Source organism: Arvicanthis niloticus, chromosome 5, assembly GCF_011762505.2.
Source record: "Arvicanthis niloticus isolate mArvNil1 chromosome 5, mArvNil1.pat.X, whole genome shotgun sequence".
NCBI classification, from domain to species: Eukaryota; Metazoa; Chordata; class Mammalia; order Rodentia; family Muridae; genus Arvicanthis; species Arvicanthis niloticus.
The window spans coordinates 95,275,633-95,301,940 of record NC_047662.1 but is presented as its reverse complement, the minus strand read 5'-3'; the positions used below and the strand labels follow the sequence as shown (position 1 = coordinate 95,301,940).

The window sequence follows — 26,308 nt, the reverse complement described above, 5'->3', positions numbered from 1 at the left end:
AGTTAGATCAAAGTAAATATTCTGATCATAGAGGTTAGACAAGAAATATATACTGTGTAATTCCATTTTTGTAGAATTATAGGACACAGAAACTAATGTATTATACATATAATGGTCTTATGTGGAGATGATAAAGCAGAGAACTTAAAATAATAAAAGGCAATGATAAAATTTGGAGTGTGTGATAGGTCTACTCTATTATGATAGGGCTGTCTCTGTCTCTCTCTCTGTCTCTGTCTGTCTGTCTGTCTGTCTGTCTCTCTCTGTATCTGCCAAATGTTATCAAATTTTCACTCTACATATATTCTCTTGATAACTCTTCTTTACCTAATTTTCTCTTATCACTATTCTACAGCCTATGTATACCCACAATAAGAAACTTCCCTGAGACCAGCATGCAGGATGACATTGAGGACACCCAGATCTCATAGATCCAAGCATGCCTCTTATTAGATGTACAACAATATAAAGCTAACTCACTGCTCTCACACCTTTAACATCCCCTTTATAGCATATCAACCTCATATTTTAAAATTATATATATACATATATATATATTTATATATATATATATATATATATATATATATATATATATATATATGTATGTATTTTGCCTGCATGTATGTGTATGCCTATGCACTGTATATATGTCTGCCTAGTTCATGTGGGAGCCAGAAGTGGCTGTTGGATCTCCTACAACTGGAGTTACAGACAGTTGTGAATTGCCATGTAGATGCTGGGAATCAGATCCTAGTCTACTGGAACAGAAGCAAATTATCTTAACCACTGAGCCATTTCTCTAGCTCCCAACTGCAAATATTTTAAAAGTTGAGTTATATAAAAATTTCATATTTCATAAATAGTAGCTTTTATCTGCTATGTGACTGGATATGCATTTACTGAGAACTTTGTTTGGTTTTAGCTTTTGTTATACAACCAATCACTCAGACTAAAGAAAGCAGGACCTGGGGATGTAGCCTTGTTTGTAAAGTGCTTGCCTAACATGTACAATGCCCTGGGTTTGATCCTTAATGCCACATAAACTTGGAGTTGTTTCTTACTTCTAAAATCCAGCTTGGGTTGTAAAGGTAGGAGGATTAGGAGGTCGGCGTCAGTTTTGATTACCTACTGAATTTGATGCTAGCCTGGGCTACCTAAATAATACAACATTTTTACTGAACTCTCAACTAATTTTTCGCTACTAGTTGTACTAAGCTGGGGCAACAGCATATAAATGTGTTCAGGAGTTCAGAGGAGAATAGGAAATGCAAGGAGTGTGTCAGGAGCAAAGTAGGAATTTATATACTTGAGTGAGCAAGAAGTAGCTGGAAGAACCTTTTAGGTTTACAGGTTTGACATAAAATATGAGCTCAGCCTCTTCTTATTTATGCTAGAAGCCCTGGACTTAGATGGGTTATTAAGCTGTAGTTCATCTGAGTTTACTCTGTGTTTTCTACATGAAATAATACACATATTGTGAATTTGTTGTGAAAGTAAATTATCACTATATTAACAGTAGAAATAATTTCCAGGATAAGAATATGTATGTGTGAGGCTCCTATATCCATCTGTGGTATGGTTAAGGTCTAGAACGCAGTTAATAAATAGTTTATTTAGGATGTCCTGTGTTTATTTTTATATAACAATCTAATATCATAATTTAGTAAGTATCTTCTAGAATATTTCTAGTGTGTGTTTGTGTGTGTGTGTGTGTGTGTGTGTGTGTAGGAAGAGATTGTCTGGTGCCTTTAGTCCTCCCATTGTTGTTTCTCTTAAAAGGGGCATCACTGCGACATTTAAAGCATTCTGATCACAAGCAGGAAAGAGAACATAACTTTTTTAAAGTAAGGAAACAAGACAGATGCCTAACCAAGTGCATCAGTAGTGAGCTTAAAAGGAGCAGCTGTCCAGGTCTCAGAAGTTCTGTTGATGAAGTAGAGTCAGGGAGCAGGTCAGACAGAACAGGAATGTGAAAGAAGCAAGAAAGGAAGGGATTGAAGAAGGTCTGTCAGCGCCTTCTCTTTATTAGCCAGCTTACCTCCCATATACAAAAATATGCATATTTTAATATAATTTTGTCCATGATGTTCTGAATTCTAAAGAAACAGATTTGTTTAAAATATTAAGATTTATTTTATTTTATGAACATGAGTGTCTTTTTGCTGTTTGGTTTGTTTGGTTGGGGAGTATTTCATCTGACAGTTTCCAGTATATTATAAAGGAAGTCAGGGATGGAACTTGGAGGCAGGAAACAAAGCCGGGACCATTGAGAAATGGTTCTTACTGGATATCTCTCCATGGCTTGCTCAGTCTGTTTTTTAATACAAGCTGTGAGCACCTGCCTCAGGGTGACACTGCATACAGCAGTCTGGGCTCTTGTGCATCAATCTTCAACCAAGAAAAATGACCTCACAGACTTGCTTATAAGCCAACATGGTGAAATTTCTCAGTCGAGATTTCTTCTTCACCGATGACTCTCAGTTATGTCAAATTGACAAAACTAAGCTGCACAATTGACCCCTGGACACACAAACATGTCACCATTAAACCAGAACTTTTCCTTTCTTGTTATCTCCAAGTTCTCATACTAATACCACAATATATAAAATGTAACAAAGGTTCCACAATCTAACACTTCAAACACTTTAAAAGTCTGTTTTTTTAAATCCAATGTCTCTCTAAAAGTACACAGTTTCTCAACTATGAGCTCCTATAAAATAAAAAAATAAGTTATATAGTTCTTATCCCCAAAGGGAAGAACAGGGGACAGTCATAATCAGAACAAAGCAAAACCACGTCTAACAAGTAAGCTCAGTGTCCAGTGTCTGAGACTGAATCATGATCTTCTGAGCTTTGTGCAAAGGGCTTAGGCATCTCTAGTTCCAGGACTCTGCCACCAAAAGGAACACAACTTGCTTTATAGGCTCAGGTTGGCTCCATTCCACATCCACTGCTGTCCTTGGTGGTCATCGTGCAGCACTGACATCTTCAATATAGTGGGGTCTCCATGGTAACTGATGTTGTACCTTCACCAACAGCCTCTGGTGTCCTCCCCTGGTGCCAAGCTTCAACTCTTCTCTTTGATGCTTTTGTGCCATCAAAATCAGTTCCACCTGGGTGATTCTGTCTATTAGTGTTTCCTTTGTATGCATATCTGTGCACCACATGCATGCTTAGTGCCCGAGGGGGTCAGATGAGTGTGTTAGATCCCCAGGAACTGGAGGTATGGATCCTTATGAGCTGCCATGAGGGTGATACAAATTCAAACAGTTTCCTCTGGAAGAGCAAGAAGTGCTCTTAACTGCTGAGCCATCTCTCCAGCCCTTGAGAACTGATTTTGAAGGAAATTTAGCAAAAAGATTTAAAATCATGCTGTATTCTCAGATTATGTGGGTTCAAGTTTTATCTTTGAATTTGAGATTTGTGATCTGGTACGAGTTACTTAAGCGTTCTTGTCTTGGGTCTCAAGGCTGTGAAATGCTAAACCCACCCCGTGAGCACTGCTTCTAGTAGACTTGAAACTGTGTTACTGTACAGGGTTAGAGTACAAAGAACTCAGAGTTGGCAAGCCCTCACCTCTTGCTTCCAAGTTTATGAATGAATTCCTTCCCTTTCTCCCTGTCTGTATTCCCAGTAGTGAAAGAAACAAATGCTGATTAATAAACTATCTAAACAAAGGCCACATTGGTGTCCACTGGGAACACCTAGCCTTATAAAGGTCTTCTGCTTCAGGAAATGCTGGCTTAGAAGCAGGTTCTGTCTCTCAGGGTGAAGTGCTTTCCCTGAGACAACATCACCTATACTTGTTTGCTCTGATTTCAAGTTCTGGCTAAAGAGATCTTTACTTCTATCGCCAGGATAAATTTGTTTTGTTCCTATGGATTGTGGATCTTCTGCTCCAATGCCATTTCCACAATTGCTCTCCTTTGTGCTCCTAAGAGCTGCTGATTTTGAGTTTGTATTGTTGTCTTGTGTTCCTAAACCACTCACACCCTTAGATTAGAGAGACAGTAGATTGGGTCACCTCTGGCTTGAAGTTTTCAGGACCTTGCTTGAAGCAGATGTCCCTTGGCATCCTGTGAATCGCTGTAACCATGTCATGCTTGGGCACTTGTTTCCATCTTTGTGGTTTTCAGTTCTTTCTCTTGACTTTGTCTGCTCATGGGTTCTTGACACTAAAAGGAGCAGTGGGGGCTGGGGGAGGGAGTGGTACATCCTGTGTGTTAATGCAACCCATGGTTTAATTTAGATAAGCCAGATGGCTGGGCTAGGAAGAGGAGGCAGCCAAAAATTCTGCAGACAAAACGCAAAAACAGATAGTGTGCGCCATGATTGAGGTGGCAGAGATTTAGACAAGCTTCTCTATTATATGCTGTTTTTTCTTGGACTTATCTCTTTTTCTTCACCTGCTTTGTGGAAATGACTTTTGAATTCTTTCCTCAACCCTTTCTCCTCCTAACTTCTTTCCACTTCCCTTCATATCCCTGAGTGGAAAGTGAATCAGAATTAGTATGGAACAATGATCCCAAACTCTACCTTTCACCACTTGTCACCTTCTTCATTCTAGACTCTTCCACATTGCTAGTATGTTGCAAATAGCTCTGGAATCCCCTAGGAATCCAGAGTGTAAGTGTATACATATGTGCACACTTATGCATGTACACACACACACACACACACACACACACACACACACACACTGATCTGTCAGAACTAGAGTTAGTAGAATATGTGCATGTATATTCATTAATTAGCACCAGTTTCCGTGGGTGTGTTAGAATTTGGAATGAAAGTGTCTTGTGGGTGCTCCTCTGCTTGGTCTGTTTGACAGCATTCAGCAAGTGGTTTGTATGAGATGCCCTTTTTCCCCTCTGACTTCAAGCTGCTTTCATAACCCCAGCATCTGATTTCGAAGCATTTCTCCCCTGGCTACAGTGTAGTCTTCAATACATCCCCTTCAATACGTTCAATACATTCAATACAATCATGAGTGTTCTTATGAGTACTATTTGTGTGGTGCAAAGGAACACAAAGCATAGTGATAGGCGCTCTTGGCCTGTACTCTGCTTTTTGAGCATATTTTAAAAGGAAGAGGTTGGGATGCCAGTGAGTCTGGGTGAGATTCTACCTCAGGGTGCATAGCATGAGAACAGAGTGTATGCCTATTTAGTCCCCTGGTTGAATTCCCTAGTGCAGCATATGGTCTTACAGCAGTGGTTGTATTGATGAAGAAAATTTCCTAAAGGGCAGAGCTATATCCTTTATCATGTATTACCTCTTGTGTTAAGGTATAATGAGAGAAAACTGTCTGCTTCTGAATAATCTCATGATAGCATTACTTTCTATAATACATCATGGCTTACCAAGTATCTGAACTCCCATGCTTCATATGCTCCTTAAAATTGCCCTGTGTATATATATCATTATCCCCATGGTGTAGAGAAAACAAATTTACCCACAGGCATTTTTATATACACTTCTATACAGTACTGTTACATAGTACTGACTTAGTTGAAGGGTCAAAAGTTAAATCCAGTTTCTTTTACTATAATTTCTGAGCCTTTCTGCCTACTGGGATACACAGTAAAGAGACAGAATAAATGAGGCTGTGTGCATAAATCTATCATTACCACTCTTATGCATATTCATCATCAGGTTATGAATATCCATTTGTTAGAACAACACTGTCATCGTGTTCATCCCATTTTAGATAGTATTATAGAAAACAATCTATACAAATCAAGGCTCCTAGCACTGAGACAATTCTGTGGAAAAAAAATGCTCATACCTCATTCTCTTCATTTGTAAATTGAGACCAGAAATAATTATGTCATAACTCACTGGTATGTCAAAGATCATAATCATATGTCTGAATGCTAAAATCTATGGGACAGAAGCTCTTATTCCCTTACTATTTTACTATTAAAATTGTAACTATGTGACACAAATGTAATTTTTTATTTTCCTCTGTCTCCTTACAGAGATAGGTGGATACAGATAATTTAGATAAACAGATAGAGATGATAGGTAGATGTGAAAATGTGTTGCTTGGTGGGTGCCCTGATACATGCAATAGATATATCATTTCACTTACTTTTTGCCTCAGACTTGCAAGCTAGATTTAATAAATTAACATCCAATGTACAAATGAGGGCAAGCACAGACAAGTGACCCAACAGGTGTTATACAGTGAGAGATGGACCTGAAGTCTAATGTAAGATCGTCTGGCCCAAAGCTTATCTTCTTAGCTACGAGGATTTTTGTTAAGGTTTAAATACAACCATGTGTTACACCTGGCATTGAAAACCACACAGAACTCTAACTGTATTTTGAGAGAAAAGTTTTACTTTAACAGGAAGAGTGATATGTAGGAGGAGCTAAGTGGGAAGGAGTATTGAGAGGAAGAGATGGAGTAAGGAGAGAAGATGAAGGAGAGGAGAAGCTAGGTGGTGAGAGAGAGAAAGAGAGAGGGGGCATGGAGGCACATGTTCACAGGTCTCCACCAGTCAAAGATAGTTTTTATATCTAGGTTGGGTATTGGGTTACGCTTCTGATTGAGCATTACCAAACTTATAAATCCTTTGATTAACATTTTAAAAAAATATATAAAAGCAAAAAGGAAAGGGGGGCATGGGACAGGGGTTTTCTAGGGAGGGGAAATGGGGAAAGGGGAAGGCATCTTAAATGTAAATAAAATATTAAATAAAAAAATTAAGGAAGCTTAAAAAAAACAAAAAAAACCAACAACAACAACAAAAAAAAAACAAAACAAAAAAAAAAAGAAAAAGAAAAAGAAAACCACACACAAATGTTCAATTATCAAGAATTTTCTTCCAGCCTCCATTTTTAAAATCATGATTGCTTTTTTGAACATCTCTAAAATAAATAAATATAAAGCTTTAGTTCATAAAGAACTTTAATACCAATTTCTGAAGACTAACAAGGCTGATGCTCTCTTCCTATCTTGTGCTGGGTGATGAGGGCTTCTTGGGTTCCCAGGTAATGAGACTTTTCCCCTTAAGCCATAGTCCTCATGACCTCCAGCAGTGAGTGCTCTTGTAGGGTGTACAGCACTGCAGACAATGGAGCTGGCTTCTTTCCAGGCAGGCAGAGGAGCAAACCCAAAATGACTCATATCCCATATGATAGTGAACTTAGTTCTTTCCTTAGAATTCATTTATCCCATGAGACTTCTTGGCAAAATATTAATTTTGTCATTGGGAAGTGTTTTAAAAATTAATTTGTTGCAAAATAACATATGAAACAGTAATCTCCACATTTTGGGAAGAGAAAAATGTTCTTATAAAATATTAAATATACAGTATTGTGAGAATACTAATGATTAAAAACAGTCGCTACAGCCCTTCATCCCCTAATATGGAAAAACAGCGTCTATGCCTCAGACATCAGACAGGCACGCAGAAGTGAACACAGTTTAGAGAGAGAGTCAGCTCTGACCCTGCCTACCTGGCTGCACCATTGATATAAATAGTCTGGATTAACACATGGACTTAGAGGAGGAGTAACTACAAGAGTTCAGAGTAACGTTGTCACCCTAGGTAAGGTGTCGTCTGTTGTCTTTTGACCTTAGCCATCTTTTGTCATTTGAGTGTCCCAGTTTCTGCTTCACAGGTATAAGAAACATACTAAAGACGGCAGTGGGGTGGCATGTCTGTCAGAGCCCTGGGGATGGAGGGATCTCTATAAAAGTCTTTCCCTTGAGGGATGACTGGTGAGGAAGTAGTCACACAATTGTGACAGCTGAGTAGTTGAGTGGCATTCGGGTTGAGAATGCCCTCATTGTACTAATTTTTATAAGCATGGAAACAAAACCAACTTATTTATAATTATACTCAACCAATATAATGACCACCTTAGAGCAGAGAATAAACAATTTTTAAGGGAAATTTTATGTTGTGTAGTAAAGCTAAGTGGGAAATAAAGAGCATACCTGCTGAGCGTCTGTCCTCACAGACACTATCTTTCTAGAATGGTTATTTTGAAGTAAAGACGAAAGAGAATGTCAATCAAGCCTGGGCTGAGCGTCCAGACAGACCGGAGCGTCCAGTCTTCCCTTCTGACTCCACTGCTCACTGGAACTTCTACTAATTTGCCATTTGTAGACTGTATGGGGTAAATCTCCTAAATCTTCTGTCTCAAAATGAGGAAAGTGTGAACTCCAAAGGAACCACAGAGTTGGGATTTCCTGCTCCCCCGTCTCCCCTCTCTAGTCATCCATGCTATCATGTAAAAAACAGAGTTTTTACACATTTTCATTTGAAATTTACGTTTGAAGGGGGGATTTACTTTTTTTTTTTTCTGGAGAAACAAAACAAGGCTAATAGGTAGATTTTTAAAAGTTCCTTAAAAGAAACTGGAGTTATGTTCAAGTTCCTCAGTTCTTTCTAAGATTTGCATTGGTTGTTGATTCATGTAAAAGATATTTTAAAAGCCATCACTGAAAGTGTGAGGCTGAAAATCACTCTGTAAAGTATTAGGTTTAGGCACGGGTTTACGCTGACAAAAGGCAGAAGCCGTCCTACAGGTACACATAGAATGGTTTCACTCCCCAGGTGCTTTCTCTATTTAAAGCCCTCCTCACCCTCTCCCCTGTTGTAAAATGGCAAATGGCGATGTGATTGTTAGTCCTGACTGGGAACTTGATTGAAATAAATACCTAGGAGATCAACTACCTTCCTATATGTCTCTGTAAGGCCAAGTTCCCAGAGGCTTCAATTAGGGGAATCCCCAATTCATGACTGTGAATAAAGCTCTCCAATAGCCAGGGATCCTAGATTTGAAAAAAAATAAAAAAATAAAAAAAGGAAAAGGTAGAAGAAACCAGCAACCAATCTACCTCCTAATCTTTCTATGACTATTTTATCTTTCTTTAACATATACAATTGATTAAATTACCAGAATAGAAGACCCTTTCTTCCTCTTCCTCTCTCTTCTTCCTGTCCCTTCCCCTCCCACTTTCTCCCACTTCTTCCCTCCCTCTGCCACAGTGTGAGTTGTTCTTCTCCTCCATGACCTCCCACCATGCCAAACTAAAACCTCTGTAACTCAGAGCCCAAAGAAACACTTCCTCCCTTATGCTGTTGTATTTTGGTATCTTGGCATCATGATGAAAACATTAACAGAGGCAGCCATTTAATGATACACAGTAAGCTAACATAGCAGAGAAGAAGCCAACAAGATGGTTAAATGCTTAGATTCAGTGTGGGCGAATGAGAGTAGAAGATAGCAGCCAAGTAACTTTAGTTAATTTAGCCACTGGGCTGTATGGAAGACTCCTCTGGTTGACTGTATAAGACTCATTGATCTCAACCATTTGACTTGAATATATTATGTCTAACCAGAAAAAAAGTGTGATTCAGTGCTAAGGTGCTAGACTAAAATCAGCAAGGCAGAAGGCACATGTGAGAACGGGTGGATGCTGAGCTTCTTTGGACCATGATCCCAAGGTCTGTCTGTGGGTAACACTTGCCCTGCTAGAGTCATCGGGATGATGATACCTGGCAAGAATCCCAGGAGAAAGATCCAAATATGGACATTTCTCTCTGAAAGAAAACAGAACACTTTATGTATGTTATCTCTGAGTAGGAATAGAATATTCACTTAGTAAGAATTCTTTGGACAGAAAATAAACATTAAGGAATGCCTACAGAAGGCAGAGCACTGAGTTAGACATTGTGGGGAGACACAAGGCTCTAGGACAACTTAGGCTTATCTCTCGGGGCAGAGGAAAGGTTGTAGATGTGGAAGTATTGGTTATAGTTCATGTTATTTATTCATTACCATTACATTCATTATGGACTATGGGGGTCGAATTAATAAAACATCTGTAATTCACATCCACTTCAGGCTGCTCACTGGGATAATCATTTTCTGTTAATCACTTGATTTCGTTCTTGCTTTGTATAATCCATAAAGTAAACATGAGTAGCAAATCTCACAACCCTTTGGCAGGTGGAATTGAACTTAGGTCAAAGCTCAAATGAATAGATCTTACTTTTAACTGTTGACTGTAGCAAGAGTGAGTTGTTGCCAACAAAAGATATGCAGGAAGATTCTGGGTTGTATATTGATATGAGCATTAAAAATGTATTTGTTAAGTTTAGTATGAAGAAATAAACTAACTCATGATTTCATGGTTGTTTTCAAAGTTAGAAAAAAACCGTAAAAGAGAGTAAAAGTGCTGCCTTTAAAGTCAATTGTACAGCAATTGGATAGACATAAAAACTAAAATTGGGAAACTGTACTGAGGTACTACCCTTATCATTTGTGAACCTCTATCAGGGACAGTTTGTACTCCCATGCTCTCCGGAACTCCAATCCTTATACAGACCCAGAAGCTCTCAACATCACAGAAAAGCCATGACTAGAAAGAGAAAAACAAGGGTCAGATTTGCTGTTATTTTTGTCTACCTTCTGTTCTCCAGGAATATTCTAAGCATTTATTGCATTTCTCTATCCAAACCCTCCTGATCTTTCCTCTCACTATATAATCTTCATAATCTTTACCAAGAAAGTATCTCATGGGAGTATGATACACGCGCGCGCATGTGCGCGCGCACACACACACACACACACACACACACACACACACACACACACACTGAGGCACAGAATTCTCAAATAACTTGTTCAAAGTCTGTGAATAATAGGTCACTATGTCACTATGGCTATAAGCTTGGCCCCATTAGCCACGACATCATACTTTCTTGGGTCTTCTATTGTGGTAATTTAATCAATTGTTATATCTGTTAAAGGAAGATAGAATATTCATAGAAAGATTAGGAGGTAAACCTGCCCCTGAACATAATATCATAATATTGTAATATCATAATATTAGCTAAGTCCATCCTTTGGAAGATGAGCTTGTAATTCGGTGTGCCTCAATTGCACATGCCTGTGTTTGGATTGGATTGGTTGGCTCCCTCCCAGGTACTAGAGGAACTCATACTAGGAAAATCCTCCATGATTAGCATTTCTCCTGTCTCAGCTGTGGTGAGAATGACTGCTCTACCAACATGTCTTTTCTCTCAGGTACCTCTTCTATATCCTCATTCAACAAAAGGAGATTCTTCCAGGTGAGAAAATTTTCTAAAATCCTTTCCAGTCCCTATTAAAGCTTCATCTTTTCAGTTTGCATCCATTTTCATTTCCTGCTACTGCTTCTTTAATTTCTTTATTTAGCTCTTCTTTTGCTAGTGTTAAGGACTGAGTGGAGAGTGTGATAAATGGGGACCTTGTCCTGAAGGTCATGGGGAGGTGTGCATGAAAGCACAGAAGGACTCTGAGGTATAGACTGGGATAACTATTATGCCTGGACTCAAGTCTAAGTGGAAAGGCAGACCGGGGAAGGGATTTAATGGAGTCATATGCAAGTACTGAAAATTTCTGTGAGGTATGAGTTCAATAATCAACTGAAGCATGAGTTGAGTGGTCTTATTTTAATTATAATACATATATTATATATTATAATATATATAATAAATATATATGTATTAAATATATTATAATTATAATATAATAATTATAGTAAATAATAATTTAATTATAATACATAATAATTATAATACTTGTTTGAATGAAACACAGGTATATAGATTGCTTGTTGTATTCTTTGCTGTCTTTTCCTTGGGTTACAAAAGCCTCTAGTTGTCCCCTTTCTCTTCTGTTCTACCAGTCTACAGCCTTGTATTATTGCAATCATGTTCTTAACACACACACACACACACACACACACACACACACACACACACACACACACACAGAGTTGTATAGTACTGTTGCTTTAAGTATTACTGACTTTTCTATTGCTGTGGTAAAACACCATGACCAAGGAAAGTATAAAAAGTTTCCTTGGGGCTTATGGTCAGAGATTAGAGTCCATCATCACCATGTTGGGGAAGCATGGCAGCACACACACTGTGACTGGAGCTGGAAATGAATCTGAAAGCAGAAAACAGTAAGTGAACTTGAACACATTTTTAAGCACTCACAACATACCCTAGTGGTATAGTTCCCCCAGCAAGACCATAGCTCCAAAACCTCCTCAGATAGGTTCACCAACTGGAAATCAAATATTTAAATATCTGAGACTATGGGGGCCTTTCTCATTCAAACCACCATACTATGTTTAGAAATGTCTAATGCCTAGTTTGTCTATAGCAATGATTCCAAATCTTAGTCAATCAAAACCATCTGAAGGATATCAGCGAGAGTACTATCTCTTTAGCACTATTCTTGTGTGAATTTGTTAAGTCCTGCATATTGATAGTGAATAAAATATGCCCCCTTTCAAATACACATATTAAGCACCGATTCCCTATGCCTCTGAATGTAACTTTATGTGAAGTAGAACATATAAAGATACAGTTGATGCAAAGACACATCAGTCATTAAGAAGGACCCTGATCCAATGACTCACATATTATATGAAGAAATTAGAAGACACAGAACTCTTTGGAGGCTTTGGAGCAATGGGCTTGCTGTTAGAATTCATAGCAGGAACAAACTGCAAGCCATGGAGAGTCCAAAAAGAAGGAGAAGAAGAAGAAGAAGAAGAAGAAGAAGAAGAAGAAGAAGAAGAAGAAGAAGAAGAAGAAGAAGAAGAAGAAGAAGAAGAAGAAGAAGAAGAAGAAGAAAACAGAACTTGGTGGCACCTTGACCAGGACTTTCCAGGCTCCAGAATTATCAGAAAATTAATTTCTGTTACTGACGCCACATAATTTGGCTCACATTTCGTTATGGCACTTCTAGGAGATTCATACAAGTCAGGTGAGAATATGCACTTCTAGCAGTCACTCAGTTAATATTGTCCTTCATAGACTAAGCTACTATATTTCCACCCTCTTATTTATATAATGAGGCTTTTAGCCTAGTAGACTCTGCAGATGTTTCAATATGCCAACCATCCCCATGCTGTTTTACCTGCTTGGATACTCTTTTGACTCTTTCTCTGCATGCTGAGAAAGTCCCCGAGGACCATTCAATCTTTGTCTCTGTGTCTAAATCCAGGCTCACCCTCATGTTCTTATGACTCATAGAAGCAGTGATCCAATGGTAGTTACCAGAGGCTGGGAAGACTGAAGAGTGCTCAAAGTAAAATCGCAGATAATGGAAAGAAATAACTCCACAAATCTATCATATTCTGTGGTGGTTGTAGCTATTAATAATGCACTATACTCTTGAAAACAACTTAGAAAGTAGATATTAACTGTCCCTACTACAAATATAGGTGCATATAAAGGCCCTCTGTGTGGTAGATTTAGCCATTCTACAGTATACATGGTTTAAAAATATATACACAATGTATATTTAAAACTGTATGTATATTTAATATAAATATATAGTATACTATTTTATTTGCCTGTTAAGAAGATGCATATTCACATTTCATTCTGATAATATCATATCACATATAGAATTTTTTAGTTTTAGTTTTTTGCTCAATTTTATATTACAATTTGATGAAACTATTCATCTGTATGCTTCCATGTCACGTTTTACTCAGCTGTGTTTCAAAGTTGGTCACCAAGACAGCACCTCATTGATTACTACGTTTAAAATGCCTCTTAAAGTATAAAAAGTCAAATATATTATTAATCTAAATTGAACTATACTAGAAGAATCCCACTTATTGTGATATACAAAAAGGAATTGGATAACTCTCCAAATCCTTTCTTATAGTTCACAACAATGGAAATTGCTTTTAATTTTAAATAATATATAAAAAATAAAAATAATATGCTCATGAATTAAAGAAAGTGGGAAAAGAAAGTCCCTGTGTAAACCTAACCTTCTTGGGAGTCTTTCCATCATCCCATTTGAACAAAAGTAATTTATTCTTCCTCTGGGACCATAGAATTTTATCTTTTCATATTTCTTTAGTGTAGCATAAATATTTATGTTTCTTGCCTTGAAGAGCCGCAATATAGTTACCTCTGCACTTTGTAACTAGCCTAGGGCCTGCCACCTTATGGACGCTCAGTAAATGTTAGTTGACTAAATGTTTGGTTAAATAAACAGATGGATTTTTATTGTTTAAAAGGAGTCTTGACAGTAGTCTTAGATGAAGAAGTCCCTGATACTAAACCAGTATTAACGCTCACTGTGTAAGATCTCACTAGGAAGACAGTGTATCTCCTTTAGAAAACTCTGCTACTGATTCCAACTTAAGAGAGGTTATTTATATAAAAATATTTCAAAATTAGGTGTCTTACATTGTCCTTCTCTTAAATGGTCATGTATTTGGCAAACCTGCAAAGCATCACAGCTAAATGTTCACCTCAGCACACTGGCTAAGCAATCAAGTTCCAAGAAGGAAGAGCAGGGAAAATGACTTCCCTTACTCCCCAGTGGAGGTTGAAAGGTTGCTCTAGTTATGTATCTCTACTGGCAACCAGTACATAGCCTGTTGTTTGAGTCCCCATGGATGCAAGACCATTATCCTGGGTTTGGAGGGATGGGTTCTGCCTCTAAGAAACTTAGCATGCGACTAGAGGAACATGCTACTAACATGCAGAATTCAGAGATGCTTTGTTTTGTGCTAATGACATTTCACAACTTCATAATAAGAATCTTAAATATTTATTTGTTTCTAACTTAATAAAAAAGACTATTTATTTGTTTCTAACTTAATAAAAAAGACTAGGGTTCTGCTAGACCAAAATATTGGATAAAATATTGGCAGTTTTAACACTTGTCAACATTAGAACTAAAGAGAAACTGCCTCTGTGACCCAAGAACAACTTCAGTCCTCACCGTACAAAAGAGGCTTTGTGCTTACAAGTGTGTGTTAGTTGGTCTGATGGCCTCCTAAGAAATTCACACACAAGCTGCTCTCTGTGTCTCACAGCATAACCTTCCCCAGTGCCTAGTTGTTTTGTATATTTTCAAGGTCTGTACATTTATGATTTATGAGAGATGTTCACAGTGAGGGCTTTCTTTAGGAATTACTGAGTTTTTTTTTCTTTCTCTCATTCATTTTTTCTTTCCCTTCCTTCTCCTCTTCTTCTAACCCCCTCCCTCCATTTCTCTCTCTCTCTCTCTCTCTCTCTCTCTCTCTCTCTCTCTCTCTCTCTCTATATCACTCTCTCTCTCATTTTGAGCTAGTATTAGAAAAAATAGTCACTTGAGTCACAATGCTTCTTCATAATCCTATGGTTCTGATCTGCCTTGGGAATCTGCCCTTGGACCAATACCTTTTTGGCTCCATGTCTTTTGAGTCCTAAGCTCCTAGAAGGGAGGAAAAGAATAGCAAAAGGCCCTAGAGGCAGACACCCTGTGACTCAGAAGGATCGAGATTAGAATTTAGAAGAAAGAGATTCAGAAAACAGGACAAAGAGGTAGAACTTCCAGGACAAGAGGAGCCGTGAGTATCTACATGGAGAGGAGATAGGAAGGGCATAGCTGTGAGAACTGGAAGTGGCTTTGTGGGAAACCAGCCACTGGTGCAGTAGGTATGTGGAAGGGTGATATGCCCACATATCACATGTTCGTGCATCTAGACCTCTCTCTCTCTCTCTTTTTCACTCTTTCTGCCTTATGAAATCCTCACAAGAACCCTGTAAGAAAATATTCAAGGCTGACTCAGCAGAAGTAAGTCATTTGCCTAATGCCACCCAGTTTGTGGTAGAAATGGAATAAGAATCCAAAAATATTTTTATTTCAGAATTTGTATTTAACTGTCAAGCCTCAGCTGCTACCCTTTTCTTGTAGATGAAGGTATTTTGTCAGCTATGGTCACAGTTGAAGACAAACTTGCATGTTCACTTTGTGAGAGTGAGCAAAAGAGTGGATCCTCTTATCTGTGTGCAGTTAGGATGGCATCTACCTACCACTCTGCCAGGATGGACTGAATGAAGTATGTGGTGGTTGAGGTTATACATCTTGTCATAGCTGTGAAGAGAGCAGTGTCTTCCCTGTGCTCCCCTCAGGAATGTGCCTCTGGCATTTCAGTGCAAACATCTTTGCACCCACATCTCCTTCACTGTCCTTTCTAGTTTAATTGTCTGTGGATCCTGCTCTAGTGTAGGTTAATCTGCTAATCTGACCTGCATTTATCTGTCTCTAAAGTGATACTTTTTTATACACTTAACTTGGGGAAACTACACAAGACTGGGGGATTGTTAGCAGCAATTCCAGGAAGCCAGAGTTGAGTATTTAGTATAACACCTCACCTCCAGCCTCTTTTGCTTAGACCTTCTCTCCTAGAATAAATCTCAGATATTCTCTCTAGCTGCCTTTTGTCATTTTCATGATGTCAGGAAAGTCCTCCTCGCACACTAACCCTAGGAATATGCCCCTACCCATGATCCGTTACCCATCCTAAAATTCCCACCAGATTAATCTTCCTCAAGCACAGTTGGTTCCTAGAGAGCGCAACATTTGAAATTTTCTGACCTATGATCACTGCTGTCTGACACACCTGATGGAATTATCTATGTAAATTGCAAACTTCTACAGAGTTCTAGAATCCCTCTTGTTGTCTTTTATCCACTTGGGATCTATAGTGGCTTTCCTTTCCCTACAGTGGACTCTCACACCAGGCATGTACTAGAATTAGCCAAATGGAACAGTTTGGTTGGCCATGAAATTCTTATGGCATAGTTATAGGTTTGTTTGTTTGTTTGTTTTTTGTAGAATTTTACTTAAATATTATTTGACTATAATTTATATAGAAGTTAGTGGTCAATGTAATTTTATTCTCTTTGCCTTACATGAATAATAATTCGAGTTGTTTTTATTTTCATATTTTTGAGTTAAAACCCTCATCAGTGCCACACCAGGCTTTCTAGAGAAAATGTCATTTCTCTAGCTCCTCTTCCTACCTCCATAATACCGTGTGTATTTTTTATCTTGAGTTTTTGAACCTTTCCTTCAGTATTCAGTATTGTTTTCTTCTTCTGCATCTTTGAATGTTTTTATCCTGTTATTTTTTCTTGCTCTGTTTCATCAACACCAGTTTCATGTATTTCAGGTTTCTCTTGCCTTTCACAACTATGGTATCCTTTTTAGCCATACTAACATCCTTTTTCTTTGTTTCATGCCTTTTCTTTAAGACTTTCTACAGCATCCGTCTTTGTTTTCGCTCTGCTATTAATGGGATTTTACTTGTCATATATTTATCCTTTTTTTTCCACTTCATTTCTTGCTTTCTAATAAATCTTTTTTGGCACCTTTGTGTAATACTCACCTCTCTGAAGTCCCATGTTTCTTCTTAAGACTCTTTCTAAACCTATTTGTAACAGCCCCATGTCTAATGAGTTACTTGTAGAACTCTATCTTTAGTGTAGGTTACATTTTCTTAATATAATTTCTTCATGGTTGTGGGGGATTTAGTTCTTGTTTATTTAGTTTTGTAGCTTTCAAATAGAGATATTAGACAATATCTAATATTTTTTGTTCTGATTATTAGTTTCAGAGGATTATCTTAGAATAGAGTGCAACAGAACAATTAATTTGGAATGTTCCATAAGTTTGGCTGAGCCTTCTTGTCTCAAATGCCTATCTTAAAATTTGTTACTTTGTGCTTGTTTGGTTTATTCTTAGGCAGTTGATTTTAATTTTTCTACTCAAAGATCTGGTGTGTGATCTGGGGAATGCTGCCTCCTGTTACTCCTCAGTGTGCTTTCCTGAGAAACTTTGTAAAACAGGAAGTTATATTTTGGCTATGGCAAGAGCCACTTGGCTATCATTTTCCTTCAGACCCAGTAAAGCATCAGAACACAACCTGCTGCTTTTGGATGCTTGAATAATCAGATTTCATATCCATATTTGAACAATATATTTTTGCCTCAAACAAAATGATCTTTCAATAGGCCTTGAAGAGCAGTGGCTGTAACTCGGTGCTGGTATGTGAGTGCTGCGTGAGACCTGAGGGGCATGCTTTGCCTTCAGTATCCTCCCAGAGCATTGCTGGTCTTCTGTACTGCATGGAGAGCAGCATTGCCATTTACAATGACAGAAGTCTCTCCTGTTAGCAGTTATTCTACAACACGGTATTTGAGTGAACAAAACGGAAAGACATTTATACTATTAATCAAGGCTGTGATTTTAAAAGTCAAATCAGATTAAAAAGCCATATGTGGCTAATAGATAAATGTAGTCTGTGTGCTAGTTAACATGAAACTAACAATATTTATTACCGGCTGACCTGGTTGGATGATGTTTTTAGAAGCCTTCCAGGAGGACAAACTTTTAAAACTATGATAATATTTAAATGGCAATATTTGCCACAGAGCATAATTTTTATAAATCTAGGTCATCCTAGACTTGCTGGCATACCCAGCAGCCTGCTTGTTTATTTGCTTTCAAATATGTGTACTTGTTTTCAAAGGAAGATACATGAGGGCTTCCAAGCAAAGGAAGGAATCATCTATTGCTGACATGGGAGATGAGTGCTTCTTGCTTTAAAATAGTGCAGAGTGTGGCTAGAAGAACAGCATCCTTTTGAGAAGGAGATCATTGCCAGAATCTTTAGCATTCTGGGTGGATGCTGGAGCCACACAGGGAGTCTTGTGTGAGGCATCAGTATGTGCCTCCCCTTCTCCTTTTGCTTCCTAAAGGGTTGGCAGCTATGTATGTATGCAGCTGCTTCTTTCTTGCTGAGTACAAATGAGTACAAATTCATCAATGTATATTTTACACTGAGATCAAACATAGTCTCAGACCTCATTCATATAAAGCTCAAAGAATCTACTGTAAACTCATTCAAGTAGGGCTGACAAAGGCAACCCATTTTTCATTATTCCTAAAGTTGCTTTAATTTACCATCAGGCTTCTTGATTAATGAAATCCTCAAAGTAAAACTGAGAAGGTAGGAATTTGCAAAATTATGTGAGGATGAGATCTCTTGCCTCCAACCATTCACTTTGCTATTTTCCTGTGTTATTTGGGTGTGGGAATTGCCATTCAATTTGAACATTTATGAATGTTTCCTATAGGCTAGTAATATTAAACCTAATTAAGTAACTACAAAGGTATAGCTAGGTAGCCATTCAACAAAGAGTTACTGAAAACATCTTTGATAGAAGTGGCCTCTGGATTGCAGCAGTTAAAAAATAACGGGGACTGACCTTGCCCTCTTGGAACAGAGTGCTTAGTAGGAAAGATAAGACTTCTGTATGTATAATGGTTAACTGCAAAGTACACAAAGTGTTTCAAAATAGTTGGCACACCTTACAACCATGGTACTGAGTTTTGTGCAGGTGGAAGAGTTTGTCATCTAATTAGAAATATACTCAGACATCAAAAAGAGAACATGATATGAGACACATAAGTAAAAGAACAATGTACATGGAGAAGAGCAATGTACAACAGCAGAGCCAAAGACGTGATTAATTCTGTCTGGTCGGGTCAGGGAAGGACAGAGAGGAAAGGCTCAGGGGAGATTTTAATGAAAGAATCAATGTTGATGGACAGTTAAGGATAAGAGAACAGCTCCAGGCAGATGAAGTAGGTGGAGTTCAGATGCTAAGAAATGCTTTCACTAAGCATTTGCCGGGAACTGTATATGACTGAATGACAGCAACAGGCTGGCTTAAGATTCTAAAGATCCCTACATAACCTATAAAGAAGCTTAAGCTTTATCTTTATGTGCCAGAATGCCTGACATCAACATTGGTCCACTTCTTACACACTGACCATTTAAGGCTGGATTTGTGGATGTGAGAAAGCTTGGAGATAAATGCCTCAAGCTATCATGCTCTGTGAAGGAGCCACTGAAGAACTGCAATGAGCTATTACAATGACAAATTGGAACTACTAAGTTCTAAAACCTACTTAATTTATGCATCCTTCCACCTTTACATGATTTTCCTGTGACAATAGAGATGGAGAGGGAATATTTTGGAAATATTTAGAAGGAACAATTGACCTGTAAGCTGACTAGCCATGATCCCTGAAAAAGAGAACGGGCAACATGACAATTGGAGTTTTCGCTAAGGTACTAAATTAGTGAGTTTAGTTTTGTATATATGAACTCCAGATTCCTGTACACATTCACTAGTACATCTATTGTGTTTAAATACAGAAGAAGCAGGAAGCCTGAATATATGAATTTGAGCATTGCTAACATATTGTAATGGTTACAACAAGAGTATATCAAGACACAGCGTGGTAGTGCACACCTGTAACGCCAGCCCTCAGGAGGCTGAGACTAGAGGATGGAGATGTCCAGGTCAGCCTGGGATTTTAAACCTAACAATGGCAATAACCACAAAGAAAAACCAATGTGGCTAAGTGAAATTGCCTGGGAAAGGAGCAACTTGGAAGAGAACCCTAGGTAACATCAAAATTCAGATGGCTTGTAGAATAGAACTCAGCAAAGCATACTACAAAAGAGCAATCAGATAAAAACAAGAAGAAAGTCAAGAGAATAATGTCACAAAAGTTGAGTTCACATGAACTTGGAGAACATTTCTCCTTTCTTACAAATTGCAGAGAAATCTGGCAAATGAGGGTCAGGAACATTTAGTTGGAGTTGGTGTTTACAAAGTCATTGTTGACCTTCAGCCAAAAGGACTTCAATAGAGAGTTAGGTAAATGAGCCTTAGTACAACCACTAGAGATGTGCAAAGACCTCTTTGGATTAGCTACAAAGGAAAAGAGGGAAGGGTTGGAACGAAGATTCTGGAAGCAGCCACCTACCATCTCATCTGAAAGCAGATACAAAGGAGCATTTTTATAAAGTTAGACAAGTTTGGCTCCCCCGAAAAAGAGGAGCTCAACAGAGGAAAAGAGATGGAAGATGGAAGGGCCAGGAGTTCAGTAAGGATTTGGCCTTTGTCTTAGTATGGATCCTCAGAGACACATGCCTTAAGACAATAAAGCAAATGCAAGCACTTCCTTTGGGAAAACCAGGAAGTATTGGTAGTAGGGTAAAAAAAAAATTAGATGGGGAAGGAAGAAAGCCAGTGAAGGCTTAAATCAAGACAGTTAACTCTGAGTTACTGCAGCTTAACCCTATAAGAAAGTTCCAGAATTGTCTCATCTGAGGAGTAAGGAAGCTTGGGTACTTTTACCTGTCAGCAAACATTGGTCACAGGCTCGTTTTAGGAGTATTAATTCTATGACCCTTCCAGCCTACACTGCAGACCTTCTCACATCAGCTAATGTGATCTTGGGTAAAGAAAAGTTGCAGATAGATCTTCACAGAAGCCAGTTTGGGACAAACAAGGTAAAGTAGTAAGACGTGAGGTTTGTGGGCAAGGCACCAACAAGTTCTCTGGTGGTCTAGAAGATCTGCACTTTTGCAGACTGATTGAAGGCCTGAGGGATTGAATAGCATCATTACCACCTTTCTTGTGATACATTATATATGTTTAACTTAGTGTACATGTTTGTCACATAGCTTTATGTAAAACAAATGTGTCTAAATAGAACTGCATATTGGAGAACAACCTCTTTCATATGTATGAATGATAATAATTGCATGTAACTCTTGATACCTAATTCCAATATCAATAGAAATGGTGTTATTTGATTCCTAATACTTGGTGTGGAAATATGTTAAGTTAGAATTTCACTGTGAAAATCAAGTTTATATGACAAAGAAAATTTAAAACTAATCATTAAAATATTCTAGGTACATAGGAATTCTGTTAAAGGTGGAATCAAAACCAACTCAAAACATAAAACTCATATCCTAAAATATATACACTGTATTTGCTATTATAGATATTTAAATAAGGACACTAGCTACAATGACATCTAATTTTTTTTGAAAAATTTCTATTTTGGAATATACAAATATAGTTTCTTTAAGATTTTCTTTTGCTATTTGGGGGTTAAAATATTTTTTTCTCAGTATATTGATACTAATCACAGTACTTTGTTTTCATGTGTGAATCTAGTTACTGAATAACAAAGGCAACAATGAAAATATTTCATTGTGATTGTCTGAAGAATGAAGCAAGGAGCTAGGCAGAAGTAGGACAGGAGTTTATACTGTTACCAACATTATAAATTCCATGAGTTTGTTTGGCCTCTTAAACTCAGTGCATACCTTATAAGTTTCTAAAAGCTTCTGTGAAGATGTGGTGTTTCATGGAGCAAAGAGAAAAGCTCACTGAGAGGAGAGTGGGAAGGGCTAAGATTCAGGGCTAGAGTACAAAAGAGCAGAGTGCAGGAAGGCAAGGGCAGTGATGCAGCCAGTTCTGCATGCAGGCATGAAGAGGAGGGGGAGAAAAGGGAGGAGAGAAAGGAGGGGAGGAACAGGAGGGAGGGAGAGAGAGAGGGGGGTGAGGAGAAGGAGAGGGAGGGAGAGGGAGAGGGGGAGGGGGAGGGGGGAGGGGGAGGGGGGAGGGGGAGGGGGAGGGGGAGGGGGAGGGAGAGGGAGAGGGAGAGGGAGAGGGAGAGGGAGAGGGAGAGGGAGAGGGAGAGGGAGAGGGAGAGGGAGAGGGAGAGGGAGAGGGAGAGGGAGAGGGAGAGGGAGAGGGAGAGGGAGAGGGAGAGGGAGAGGGAGAGGGAGAGGGAGAGGGAGAGGGAGAGGGAGAGGGAGAGGGAGAGGGAGAGGGAGAGGGAGAGGGAGAGGGGAGAGACTGATTGATTCATACATTCATAGGAACTGAACTGGGTGAAATGAACAACCATTCTAGGCCAAACTGTACAACTTTGAATCCTATTCTGAGACACAACTGAGCCTGTAAGACTAAAATATAAAAGGCATTAGTTTGCTTCTTGTTACTTGGTTGTTCCAAAAGTAAATGGATTCAGAGACATTTTGAGGCAGCAGTGGCACTATTTTAAGGGAGAATCAGAGTTGAGTGAGAGTATATGGAATGGCCTTGATGTGCTTTGGAGTTCCCGAGAAGCACACCTGAAGAGAACCTGGGCCTGTTGGAAATGGCTGAAGAAGAAAGAGTAGCTTGCTTTCTTCTAGGTAATTCAGAGCTGGCTTTCCTCCACCCAGGCTAATTTTATGGGTCATTGTCTGGGAACTGCATTTGCTTAGCTGCTCCATGATGTGGAATAGGTTACTGTCTACTCCTTGATTCCCCTCATGGTAGAGCCTGCTGGCTCTCCACACTCTGATGGCCACAGTGGGAGTCACAGGAAACACCTCTACAAAAGCCCATCTGGCTGCTGAAGCAAAGTGCCTGCCTTTGCTTTCTGTCATCTTTGCTTTGCAGACATTTGTAACTCACTTTTCCTTGTTCAAAATGACTTGGGAAATCCACTTTATCGTGACATTGGGGTGTTTCAGCTATTAAGACTGGCCTTTAAAAGGAGTATTTCTCAATTTCCTTTAAGATCACTTGTGCTTCAGTGAATAATAGCATTAAACCTCTTTGCTTTTTGTAATTTCACTTTATCACCATGGCTTTTTGTCTTAACATACAAGAGACAAGCAGGAGAAAATCCACAGGACAATCAGGATAGTAACCAGCTTGCAAACTTACTTCCCAAATTAGTTGGCACCCTCAATCTCTTTTTACTTTTCTCTCCTTTTTTAGTTCTTCTGTACTCTCAAAGAGCTCAACTTCTGCTTCTGCCAGGATCCCCTCTGAGGGGAATGTGTTTAACATAATCATTTCAAACAGTGGTACATTAATGTACCAGCAAGCTATGGGTAAATGCTGTCTAAGTCACTGGCTTGGTGCTAAGGTACAGGGCACGCTGTATCACCACCAACAGGGTGGGAGGAGGCAACTTGTAAATTTGTCCAGTCCATGATTTGTCTTGTGTGCACTCAGTTTATCTTGAAATTAGACAAAGGTCTCACTTGATTTTCTACAGGCACATATGTCACCATTTGACCTCTATTCTAGACCACAAAACTGATGCAACTTGTAAGTTCCTTGAGTCTCCATTTTAAATGTTGGCTAAATGAATACCACATCATGAATATTTACACATGTTACAACTATATACGTGGAAGAGATGCTTGAAACTCCTTATTCCTTTCTCTTCATGACCTTAGCCTTGGAGGGGAAGGGAAGAGCCACTTGACATCAAGTAGGCAGTTGCTAAACTCTGCCTTGGCTAAATCATCATCTATACAAAGTATCCTGTGGTTAATGCATAGGTACTCAAGAATATTTTTATTAAAAAAATGCATGAGGTCAAACAATTAGCATTTGGAGATAACCCATTTTACCTTACTTTTGCTAAAATTACTCAAAACAATAAATAAATACATAAACAAATACATGCATATATAAATGAATAATTTGAGGTTTACTTCCTCTTTCGATTTTAGAGGGAACATTTATAGAGTTGTTAAGAGAAAATGATTACAGAGAGCAAAAATGTATAAAGCCTTTATTTATTTATTTATACAGATGTGTAAATATGGCTCCTAAATGCAAAGACTTGATGGAACATGTTCACACACACACACACACACACACACACACACACACACACACACTTTGGGATGAAGAGAACACCTTCTCCTCTGTTTCCACCAAGCTCTCTTCCATCTTTACATGTTGCTTTCATTGCAATGAAACATGGGCAGTTTCACTCACAGCCTGTACCTCAGCCTGATGTCACCAGAACACAACTCAAATGGCAGATTTCTTCAGGTAGGTGAGCATGAGCATCAACCATAAGACATGAATAAGTGGATAGCACTTTGAACCAACGTAGCAATAGACTTGTTGGATAAACTTGAACACTGGTGTGGTCTAACAAGGGTAGGCCTGCACCCAGTCACAGTCTAGAATACACACTGTCTATCTATTCCTTTGTGTCATGACAAGTCAGATCCAGATGTGTGTGGTGCTCTGCCTGTGCAAGCACTGGTGAGTGTAGGCACCATTGAGCACCTATTTGTTCTCTCTTGTTGTCCTTGAACGAGCAGAAGTCATGAAGAAGAGGCTATGAAACAGTTGTGCTTAATCAGAAGGATCTGTTCTATAGAGGACCTTAGTAAGGCTTATTAAATGATCTCTTTATTCAAGCAGATAAAGTGATTATCAATTACTTATCATTGTCTAATTCCCAGGGCACTTAATTGGTTAACATCTGTTTTCTAATGTGAAGAAAGCTTCACATTAGAAAGTAAGGTAATTTCACAATGTCCTCATAGAGAAACCACAAGGCAGCCAAGCAAGTGGCAGGATAGAGGATATCACATGAAAGGAATTCACTCTTGAGACTGGAAGAGAAATTTGGATAATGAGATAAGAAGAGCGCTGAACCAATCAGCAGGAAAAACTAAAGAGCCCTTGTGGTTTCTTCCTGAAGCTCTTAATGAGCCACATTTTCACAACACCAAGCAAATCCAACTGGGAAAATGCCTCCAAGATCAGGTTGTAGCCAAGCGTGCTGGGCATTTTATTTTATTTTATTTATTTATTTATGTATTTATGTATTTATTTATTTTTGGTTAGAGTGTGGGAGGACTCAACTCATTGTAGGTGTTGCCATCCCTGGGCTGGTGGTCCTGGATTCTTTGAGAAAGTAGAGTAAGCAAGCCATGGAAAGCAAGCCAGTAAGCAGCACGCCTCCATTGTCTCTGTGTCAGCTCTTGTCTCCAGGATCTTGCCTTGTTTGAGGTCCTGTCCTGACTTCATTCAATGATGGGTTATGATGTGGAAATGTAAGGCAAATAAACTCCATTCTGTCCAACTTGCTTTTTGATTAGAGTGTTTCATCACAGCAACAAGAACCTTAACTAAGACAATGTATAAAACATAAGGAAACATGCAGTGAGATTATAGCAGGCAAACAAGTGACTTCCCATTTTCCCCTTTCTTCATGTTAGTGAATAGTTGTGCTTGTATTCAAATATATTAAGAGCTTTCTCAAAAACCAATGCTTTCTTAATATACAATACAAACCCAAATGCCTTGTCTCTGCTCTCATAAAGGTTACTTCTATAGTGACAGAGTAATGTTCTAGCCCCCATATAATGTGTCTCTATTTATTTGAACATCTGCAGTGAATGGAAGCAATCTTCCAGCTTGTTCTATTTGCAGTCAGTTCTGATTTTCGGAGGCTCACACTTGTATTCATCTGGCAGTGCCATTCATTTAGGAAACTCACACTTATATCTCTTGTAGGTTAAGGACAAAAAGCCTTGCTGATAAAGTGACATTACAAAAAGCAAAGAGGTTTAATGCTATTCATTGAAGCACAAGTGAGCTTTAAAGCTTGAAAGAAATTGAGAAATACTCTATTTAAAGGCCAACCTTAATAGCTGAAGGAACCTAATGTTTTATATCCAGTCTACCATCTCACCACCGCTTGTCACACAAACATGGTTACAATATTTTTTTTTTAAAAAAAGTCATTACATTTTGATGTAAACAAGTGTCTAGAGTGACTGAGGAAATGAAGA

At 38.6% G+C, this 26,308-nt stretch overlaps 1 protein-coding gene across 3 annotated transcripts in view; it reads left to right on the top strand.

Annotated features, from left to right (window-relative positions):
- Positions 1-26,308, top strand: part of Plppr1 (phospholipid phosphatase related 1) — a 247,265-nt gene that overhangs the window by 87,509 nt on the left and 133,448 nt on the right. Inside the window, exon 2 of one of the 3 annotated variants that reach the window (XM_076934990.1) lies at positions 11,056-11,099. The exons of 1 other annotated variant lie outside the window; for it this stretch is intronic. The gene's annotated coding sequence lies outside the window, so the exon portion shown is untranslated. Of the gene's footprint in view, positions 1-11,055; positions 11,100-20,720; positions 21,197-26,308 lie in introns of those variants that run through there. One more of the 3 variants, XM_076934991.1, reaches the window with a different exon arrangement.